Source organism: Miscanthus floridulus, chromosome 10, assembly GCF_019320115.1.
Source record: "Miscanthus floridulus cultivar M001 chromosome 10, ASM1932011v1, whole genome shotgun sequence".
NCBI lineage: Eukaryota > Viridiplantae > Streptophyta > Magnoliopsida > Poales > Poaceae > Miscanthus > Miscanthus floridulus.
Genome location: NC_089589.1, coordinates 126,079,429 through 126,089,056, shown reverse-complemented (window position 1 = coordinate 126,089,056; position 9,628 = coordinate 126,079,429). Strand labels below are relative to the sequence as shown.

At 45.5% G+C, this 9,628-nt stretch overlaps 1 long non-coding RNA gene across 1 annotated transcript; it reads left to right on the top strand.

The window, feature by feature from the left end:
• The first annotated feature begins 4,775 nt into the window (after positions 1-4,775).
• Positions 4,776-7,629, top strand: LOC136487165 (uncharacterized). The gene is made up of 3 exons (XR_010767158.1): positions 4,776-7,136; positions 7,216-7,288; positions 7,367-7,629. It is a non-coding gene; the product is annotated as an uncharacterized lncRNA (long non-coding RNA).
• The last annotated feature ends 1,999 nt before the right edge of the window (positions 7,630-9,628 follow it).

The window sequence follows — 9,628 nt, the reverse complement described above, 5'->3', positions numbered from 1 at the left end:
GGCAAGTTGTGGGGCGGCGGGAGGGCAAGGCGGAACCAGACGGCAGGGTGGGGCAGGGAGCGGCGGCAAAAACCTGCAAGTTGAAGATAATAGAGAGCCAAATGCATCGGGTCAGTAAGTGTATAGCGAGATCATTAAAAGAATGGCAATCATTGGCATGGAAAGTCTCCAAAATATGAGACGTTATGAGACACAGACAATACATGGATAAATCTGTCAAATTCAACATTAACAAATCAGACACCCAATAACGGTTTTCCAAACCCAACATCCAATAGCAGGGAAGAAAGAAACAATAGCGGTTGAAGGTGTCAATAGCATACAAAGATTGACAATACATGTATGGCAGATCCATACATGTCGCTTGACTGTTTCATGAGCCGTGTTTTTCTGTCGTAACAACTCCATGTAAACATGGATATAAATCAAAATTTAGCGAAACCATCGAACAGTATTTATCCCCAGCTCGATGGGTGTGGGTGTGGGTGTGGGTGCCTTGCAAACAGAAACTGTTGCGGACCACGACCGCACGGACTCTGATGCACGAACTGGGCCGTAGACAGGTGGGCTCGGCTGCTCGGCCGGCAGCGACAACGACAGGAGACTGCAAGCGTCCGTCCATCCAGCGCAGAAGCCCGCGCGATTCGCGGGGAATTTCTTTTTTCGTTTCCTTTTCCTCACTGGGCCTAGTTTAGATTGTAAATTTTTGCAATCCGGATACTGTAGCACGTTTAGTTGTATTTGACAAACTTTGTCCGATCATGGATTAACTAGGCTCAAAAGATTCGTCTCCGTGATTTACAACCAAACTGTGCAATAGTTATTTTTTTACCTACATTTAATGCTCCATGCATGCGTCCAAAAATTGATATGATAGAGAGAGTGAAAAAACTTGGAATTTTGAGGCAATCTAAACAAGGCCCTGCACGGCTGCACTGCACTGCACTGCCTCACCTGCTGCCGCTGAGCAGCAGTACAACACTCCCACTGCCCACTCTAGAATCGGCTTCTGCTATATCAGTGCCCTTTTTAACTTTACCTTTGCTTCTTTTACCCTCTTCCTTCCTCTTTTTTTTTCTCCCCAGTCATCCCAGGGTTCTTTTTTCTTTTTAGTTTGAAACCATCAGACACTCTGCGTCTTTCACGTTGCATGTTTTCTTTTTTTGTTCTCCCATACAGTATCTCATTCATTTGTCAAATGAAGCAGGATGGTCCAGTTCATGAATCTATCCACCTTGGTCAAGTGGTGAGAAATGCAACTAAGGTCAGTAGATACTAGAAGAAAAGAAAAAGTGGTTGGCCTGCTTTGGTGCGTAATGGCTGGCTGGATCTCTGTTTGCAAAGGCAGGCCAAAGGTTGACGAGCTGGAGTATGAGGCAATGAGTGGCACCTCAGTACCCTCAATCCTCAGAGGATGGCCATGGCGCGAGTGGGTAGCTTTTGCGCATGATTGAGCGGAGCTGGAGGGAGGGGATCGGCAACCTGTCTCAACTCGGCACTCATAGGACGCATTAGTTTGGCCCTACAAAGTTCAAGAAGGGTGGTTCGTTATATTAATTCGCATTGTACAAGCATCTTGTAATGTCAAACTAAGTACGAGCCAATTGGACTATACCTTCTAGTTTGAACCAAGAAATGAAATCGGGCATTACATTTTCCCAGCTACCTCTCTGAGAAGGGTGTCAGCTTCCTGCGGGGTAGTTCCCTTGATTCCACTAAGAAATTGACGATGAAATTCCCTATACCAACGAGAAACATGGGAGTGGACACAGAATAGTGACTACTTGAGAACAAGTTTGCTGAGAACTTACAGCATGTACGGCTCCACTTCGGATAGGATGATCAACACATACAGCATGATAGCGCGCCACTCTTCATGTTTCAAGATCTTGGTGGTCGAACCACTTGCACTTTCCGAGTTGCCCTCGGAAAATGCTAAGGCTCGATTCATCTTCGCTGGCATTGTAACGAGAGGGTGGATTATGCACGCTAGGAAGGTTGTCAGCATAGTATTTTGTTGTGAAGTTTGAAACCTCCTCCAGAATCTTTTGAATGGGGGGGCCTCTGCAATGGATGCTTCAATTTTGTATTTGTTTTTACATTTAGTTCGAAGAACCTTTTGACATCTCTCAATTGAATAGCACCAACGGCCCTGCACAGGCCCCCCCATTCATGCTTCATACGGGAGGTGCAGGATCATATGCTGCATCGGATTGAAGAAGCCGGGTGGAAAAATCTTCTCCAACTTACAGAGCAACACAGGCGCCATTTTTTCCATTTTTGCAACCAAGGTACGTGATAACTCCATGGCACAAAGCTGGCGGAAGAAATTGCTCAACTCCGCTAGCACCTGCTAGACATGCTCAGGGACATAGCCTCGAGCCATCACTGGAAGTAGGCGCTCAAGCCATATGTGGTAATCATGACTCTTGAGCCCGTTGACTCGCATAGTAGCTAAGTTCACTCCCCTCTTCAGATTCGCTGCATACCCATCAGGGAACATTAACATTTGGAACCACTCTAGTACCTCCCTCCTTTGGGCCCTCGTCAGGACGAAATAGGCCTTAGGCTTTCTCCCATGACTTGCCGGCTTTGGGAGGCGCCATGTCTAGCTTTGGTCTATCGCATAACCTCGCTTGATCCACTCTAGCCTTAACGTTATCCTTTGTCTTATCAGGAATGTCCATGATTGTACCAAAAATTGCCTCAGCGATATTCTTTTCAGTGTGCATTACAACAATGTTATGTGGAAGAAGAAGATCATCAAAATAGGGGAGGTTCCACAAGCACGACTTTGAGTCCAGTCATGTTGCCTCGCCATATCCCACAAAACCACCTTCTTGTTTATTGACCTTGAGAGCGTCTAACTGAGCGCGAACCGTGGCTCCTGTCATCATCTGCGGTTTAGGGTCTTTAACTACGACACCTTTCGTAAAGTTCTTGATGTCTAGTCTGAATGGATGGTCAGGAGGGAGGAATTGTCGATGTTTGTCGAACGAAGAATACTTGCCACCCTTCGTCAACCAAATGAACATCAGAGAAGCCTTGCATACCCGGGCATGGGGACCTCCCGTGAACACACCAGCAACAGAAAATCCCATATGTCGGCAAGTCATGTAGGGAGTACTGGTACCAAACATGCATCTTGAAGCTTGTCTTTGTAGTTTGGTCGTATGTCCATACCCCTTCCTCCCAAGCACAGAGCAAATCATCAATCAGAGGCTCCATGTACACACTCATATTATTCCCCAGGTGTTTTGGAATTATCAACGACAAAAATATGTTCTATCATTGAAAGAGGACGCCAGGGGGGAGATTGAGGGGGATAACGAACATGGGCCAACAGGTGTACGGGGCAGCCGCCATTCCATAAGGATTGAACCCATCTGTTGTCAGCGCAACACGTACATTACGAGCCTCTAGAGCTTTCTCATGATAAATCTCATCAAACCTTGTCCAGGCTTCACCATCGGATGGGTGTACCATCTTCTCAGGATTGTATCGATGTCCGTTTTTATGCCATGTCATCTGTTTCGCAGATTACTTAGTCATGTAAAATCGTTGGATCCTCAGTATGAAAGGAAGGTACCGTAGGATCTTCACGGGGATTGCGAGCTGCCTCTTCTGACCATCACCAGAGTCTACCTCTAGGAACCTAGACGATTCACACTTCACACAGTACTTTTCTTCCGCATACTCTTTCCTAAATAAGATGCACCCCTTCGGACAAGCATGTATCTGCTCGTATGGCATCTTAAGTGCATCTTAAGTGCACGAAGGAGTTTCTTAAGATGCACCCCTTCATACATGCTCTTTGGCAAGATGTGACCATCCGGGACCAGGCTGCCAACAACTGTGAGCATAACATCGAAGGCGTCTCGACTCAAGCTAAACTGGGACTTCACGGCCATTAGGGGTGCAATGGCATCCAGTTGAGAAACCTTGGAATACCCATGAAGGGGTTGCTGTGCCATAGACAACAAGTCGTAATACGCCTTTGCGGTAGCTCTGGCTCCTCCTCCCTACGTCCTTCATCGAAGTGTGCTTCATGATAGTCATTTAACATGTCTCCTACCCCCGGCATCCCCGTCATATTCCTCGATGCGTTGTCTCACGACCTCGTCTCTCCCACGATCGGCTTCACCATGCTAGATCCACCTGGTATAGTCTGCTGTAAATCCATTCTTGCAAAGATGTTTACCCATGACCAGCTTGGTTTGCCGACGCGTGTTTGCACATTTGCTGCAGGGACACCAAGTGACACTAGCTCCTTTAACCCTTGCAAATGCCCGTTCCAAGAAAGCATCGGTCTTGTCAATCCATTCTTCGGTCCACAAACTCTGACTAGAGCGGCCCGTGTACATCCACTCACGGTCATCCATCCTCTAGCATATCAGCGAGTAATATAAAAAATCACGTTGCATCTACACGTTCCTATACTATCTAATAGGTAAAGATAGGTCCTAATCCCACCCGAGGATGTATAGATGGGGTTAGTTTCCATGCTCTACTCCTATCCGAGATAGAATTTCGGTAGCACCTCCCCGTTGTTCTCCAAATACACGTCCTGAAAGGGAGATTGTGTATCCGGAGAACAACAGGGAGATGTTGCCGAAACTCTATCACGGATCGGAGTAAAGCATGGAAACTAACAACATCTACACATCCTCGGGCTGTCCAAAAATCATGGACAATTTGAAACAGATACAGTTATAGATATGCAAAGATCTGCATATTTCCAACCGTATCTCTTTCGAACGGGAGACGCCTAACTAGGTTATGTGATATACGAACATGGTATGGAAAGAATGGTCTTTTATGCCTCACCTTGCTGTCCTGCAAAGTGACGAGTCAAGGACGTTGCAATAGCCTCTCCTGCAATAAATGAACATAATAGTGTCAAATCTAAATTTTGGCAGCACCTCCCCTGCACGGGGAGGTTTCCAAAACCTGCAACAAATAAAACGGCACGATGGCCGACAACCACATACACTCGGCAACAAATGGCACGATGGCCGACAACCACATACACATCTTATACCTTGCAAAACGACGGCAAGTTGTGGGGCGGCGGGAGGGCAAGGCGGAACCAGACGGCAGGGTGGGGTAGGGAGCGGCGGCAAAAACCTGCAAGTTGAAGATAATAGAGAGCCAAATGCATCGGGTCAGTAAGTGTATAGCGAGATCATTAAAAGAATGGCAATCATTGGCATGGAAAGTCTCCAAAATATGAGACGTTATGAGACACAGACAATACATGGATAAATCTGTCAAATTCAACATTAACAAATCAGACACCCAATAACGGTTTTCCAAACCCAACATCCAATAGCAGGGAAGAAAGAAACAATAGCGGTTGAAGGTGTCAATAGCATACAAAGATTGACAATACATGTATGGCAGATCCATACATGTCGCTTGACTGTTTCATGAGCCGTGTTTTTCTGTCGTAACAAATCCATGTAAACATGGATATAAATAAAAATTTAGCGAAACCATCGAACAGTATTTATCCCCGCTCGATGGGTGTGGGTGTGGGTGTGGGTGCCTGCAAACAGAAACCGTTGCGGACCACGACCACACGGACTCTGATGCACGAACCGGGCCGTAGACAGGTGGGCTCGGCTGCTCGGCCGGCAGCGACACGACAGGAGACTGCAGCGTCCGTCCATCCAGCGCAGAAGCCCGCGCGATTCGCGGGGAATTTCTTTTTCGTTTCCTTTCCTCACCTGGGCCTAGTTTAGATTGTAAATTTTTGCAATCCGGATACTGTAGCACGTTTCATTTGTATTTGACAAACTTTGTCCGATTATGGATTAACTAGGCTCAAAAGATTCGTCTCGTGATTTACAACCAAACTGTGCAATTAGTTATTTTTTTACCTACATTTAATGCTCCATGCATGCGTCCAAAAATTGATATGATAGAGAGAGTGAAAAAACTTGGAATTTTGAGGCAATCTAAACAAGGCCCTGCACGGCTGCACTGCACTGCATGCCTCACCTGCTGCCGCTGAGCAGCAGTACACACTCCACTGCCCACTCTAGAATCGGCTTCTGCTATATCAGTGCCCTTTTTAACTTTACCTTTGCTTCTTTTACCCTCTTCCTTCCTTTTTTTTTCTCCCCAGTTCATCCCAGGGTTCTTTTTTCTTTTTAGTTTGAACCATCAGACACTCTGCGTCTTTCACGTTGCATGTTTTCTTTTTTTGTTCTCCCATACAGTATCTCATTCATTTGTCAAATGAAGCAGGATGGTCCAGTTCATGAATCTATCCACCTTGGTCAGTGGTGAGAAATGAAACTAAGGTCAGTAGATACTAGAAGAAAAGAAAAAGTGGTTGGCTGCTTTGGTGCGTAACTGGCTGGCTGGATCTTGTTTGCAAAGGCAGGCCAAAGGTTGACGAGCTGGAGTATGAGGCAATGAGTGGCACCTCAGTACCTCAATCCTCAGAGGATGGCCATGGCGCGAGTGGGTAGCTTTTGCGCATGATTGAGCGGAGCTGGAGGGGAAGGGGAGACACTGCAGGTGCGGGGTGTCAGACCGGGGAGCATCTAATGCTGCTGACAGCACTGCATGCAGACTGTGTAGTACAACTATACATACAGCCTCTCCAGTACAGTGCTGTATATTGGCACAGTATCGTACACGTACTGATGATTCTTTAAGATGCATTAAGATTGGTTCTTAGTCTCACTGAAGACTTAAGCAGCTAGCTGCGCTGTGTATGTGAAGTCTGGAATGGTCCAGGAAAATCAAAGAGAAAGTCATCTTCTTTTCTTAATTCTTTTTTACTTAAAGAAAAGGACTGTATGTATGCATGTAAAGAACAATGTAGTTACCAGTTTATTAAAAAATATTGACAATGACACTTCAAACTTAGATGGACTTATATTTGATCAAACAAAGTGCTATTTATGTAGCAACTGGTAATTCCAACATCTCATTTGTGTTGTGAACTTCCACATGCCTCCTGGAAAGGATATATCACCTATCTAGTGTATCAGGCATGCAGCCATGCATATCCACCAACTAGCTACATTAAATTTTTTTAACAAAAAAACTATTCAGACAACCCCGAGCAGCATGAGAAAGATGGGAAAGGAAAACACCGTACATGTGCACCATTGATCAAAGTAATTTTTCATCGTTCTCTAGTTTCCAAACACTCCACAGAATGTAATTTCCTAATGACCCTGCTGTTCTTTTGCCCAGTCGAAACTTCCAGAGAACTCAACATTTGTGAACTGCAGATGATTACTGAGCAGCCTATGACAGGGATTCCCAGGTGAGTAAATGGCGGTACAATCATATATGCAGAGTACCAAAAGAACTAGTAGTAATCTAGCTTTCTGCATTTCTACAGAGCAACCTGGCTGCAAATGCGTCAACATTCCCATCAGGAGTAACGGCCTTGGCAGACTATGTGCATGGGAAAGGGCTCAAACTAGGGATCTACAGTGATGCAGGGTAATCCTACTTATAGTAACAAAAGAATAGACACAAAGTCACAGAAAAATGTTCATCAAGATGCTTAAACTAGAAAAATGTTCGTCACAGAAAAATGTTCGTCTCTGTTCTATCCCTAATCTCCAAATAGTTATGGAAGCGAAGGAATGCAGTTATCAATCCAAAGCTAGACTAAATATTGTTAAATCCTTGGCGGCGCATTTAGAAAATCTTATCGGGGCGGGCGGCGCCGGTGGCGGGACGCGCCGGGGGCGGGCGGGGCGCCGGGGGCGGGACGGGTCACCGAGGGCTGGCGGCGCTGGGGGCGAGAAGCGCCGGGGGCGGGGCGGCGCCTCGAGCGGGGCAGGGCGCCGTGGGCGGGGCAGGGCGCCGAGGGCGGGCGGCGCTGGGGGGCGGGACGCGCCGGGGCGGGCGGCGCCGGGGGCGGGGCGCGGTGGGGCGGGGAGTGCGGCGGCGGTGGCGGCGTGCGGTGCAGCGTGTGTGTTGAAGGGCCGGGCGCGGTGGGGCGGGGGTATATGAACGCATATGCCGAGTGCCAAGATCTGGAGCACTCAGCATTACTTTTTTAATGTTTCATTACGGGCCGATACTGTGCAGTGGGGCATGTCGACAAAGTTACCGAGTGTCCCTTATATGACACTTGGCAACTGTTCTTTTCGCCAAGTGTCAGGTACAAAACACTCGGCAAAATAAATCTATATTTGCCGTGTGCCAAGATCTGGGGCACTCAGCATTATTTTTTTTATGTTCCATTATGGCCCGATACTGTGCAGTGGGGCCGGTCAACGAAGTTGCCGAGTGTCCCCTATATGACACTCGGCAACTGTTCTTTTCGCCGAGTGTCAGGTACAAAACACTCGGTGAAATAAATCGATATTTCATGCTCCACCGTCCTCCTTCATAGTGTGTTCTACTAAATTTGTTATGATGTAATTTAAAAATACCTTATCAAATTCACTCAACAATGCATATTTGATTTTTCTACGAATATTAATCCATTATTTCATGCAGTTATAGCTCAAATTCAATATATATAATTAAAATTCTATAATTGCAGTTAATAAATTAAAATTATCAAACTGATCCGAAAAATTACCAAAATTTGACGTGAACGAATCTATGTTGTCTATTGCCTATACAAAAAGTTTTGAAGTCAAACCCCGATTTGACCGTCACTTTGACTCCAAATCTTATCGGATCCTTCGAAACGCTACAATTCTTGTACAGAGATGCTTCTGTTTGTAAAGGTCTTACGTGACAAATTGTGCGAAACCTTCTCAATTTTTTTTTTCATAGTCTCCACGTATGATACCAGGAGATCTTGACAAATCTCGTCATTTTCAGACTTCGTTTGCTTTTTTTAGAATTTAAAAACCATCCGGCCACACGTTCGTGGTCGTGTTTCCTGAATAAAATATTCAAAAATTCTTTTCATTTCCCTAGTAAGGCCCCAAAATGGACTCAATAACATGAATATGATTTCTCCACTCAATTTATTCCATTATTTGTATAACTTGCAGTTCAAATTTGACTTAAACCAAAAAATTCCTCTAAATGCAATAAATTACTTAAATATAGCAAATAGATGGAGAAATATATCAAATTTTAACATGTAGTACCACATGATGTATGTGGAGAGTAGAAAAAGTTTGGAGGGCAGGAGAGAAAAAAAATTTATTTTGCCGAGTGCCATTAATATAAAAAACACTCGGCAACAACATTACTTTGCCAATTGTAAACAAAAAACACTCGGCAAACAAATTAGGTTGCCGAGTGTCAATAAAAAACACACGGCATAGTTTGTCTTTGCCGAGTGTCTCTAACGGACACTCGGCAAAGTTTTAACAGCAGGACGGCGCACCCAACGGCCGTCAGATGGCCGCCGCACGCCCAGCGCAAGTGATTCTAGTTTGCCGAGTGTCCATTTTTGCCGAGAGTTTTTTGTAGTTTGCCGAGTGTTTTATTTTTGGCACACGGCAAAGTTGGTTTTTGCCGAGTGTTTTATATTAGGCACACGGCAAAGTTTTCGTTTGCCGAGTGCTATATGTTTGTCGAGTGTTTTATTAAATACACACGGTAAATGTTGTGTTTGCTGAGTGCCCGATGAAATACACTCGGCAAACCGTAAGGCACTTGGCAATCCTACTGTTTCCGGTAG